Source organism: Cryptomeria japonica, unplaced genomic scaffold (assembly GCF_030272615.1).
Source record: "Cryptomeria japonica unplaced genomic scaffold, Sugi_1.0 HiC_scaffold_809, whole genome shotgun sequence".
In the NCBI taxonomy this organism is placed as follows: domain Eukaryota; kingdom Viridiplantae; phylum Streptophyta; class Pinopsida; order Cupressales; family Cupressaceae; genus Cryptomeria; species Cryptomeria japonica.
This window is the reverse complement of record NW_026729557.1, coordinates 5,928-6,616: the sequence shown is the minus strand read 5'-3', so window position 1 is coordinate 6,616 and position 689 is coordinate 5,928. Positions and strand designations below refer to the sequence as shown.

The window sequence follows — 689 nt, the reverse complement described above, 5'->3', positions numbered from 1 at the left end:
CGACGCCCCGTCCAGGTGCACGCACGTAGGCCGGGCCGGGTGCACACCCGACGCCCTAGCAAGGTGCGCGCACCCGGGCAGGGCTCACACTTGGCGAACGGGGCGCACTTCGCGAGGGAGGGTGTGCACCTCGACGGGGGTGGGTGGCCGGGGTGGATTCGCACGTGGGTCGCGGTTTGCTAAGTACACACTGCGACAAGCTCATAACGGGTGCGATCATACCAGCGTTAGTGCACCGGATCCCATCAGAACTCCGCAGTTAAGCGCGCTTGGGCCGGAGTAGTACTGGGATGGGTGACCTCCCGGGAAGTCCCGGTGTTGCACCCTTTCTTAGTTTTTCGCCGGGCGTCGCAATGCTATTTGAATAAACCTTTTGCCCGTTTGCGTTCTCGTCGGGGCCGGGCCGGGCCGGGGTGCGCTGCCCGCACTACCGCGCGCGCGGGGGCGACACCGAGCGCGCACCCGAGGCGCCCCGAGCACACAGGCCACGGTGCAACCCGGGCGTTGTGCGCGCACCCCGGTGCGCCCGAGGTGCTGCGCGCGCACCCAGGTGAAATCGGTGTGCACCTCGGCCAGTGCGCGCTCGGTCGAGTCGCGCACGTTGGCCAAGGTGCACGGTGATGTTTCTTACTCTAAGGTTCCGCACCAGACGCCCGGGACAGGTGAGCGAAGCTGGGCGGGGCCGGGTG

General features: G+C 67.8%; 1 non-coding gene across 1 annotated transcript; it reads left to right on the top strand.

The window, feature by feature from the left end:
- Positions 1-208: 208 nt before the first annotated feature.
- On the top strand, positions 209-327 carry LOC131872835 (5S ribosomal RNA). The gene has a single exon (XR_009370914.1). It is a non-coding gene; the product is annotated as a 5S ribosomal RNA (ribosomal RNA).
- The last annotated feature ends 362 nt before the right edge of the window (positions 328-689 follow it).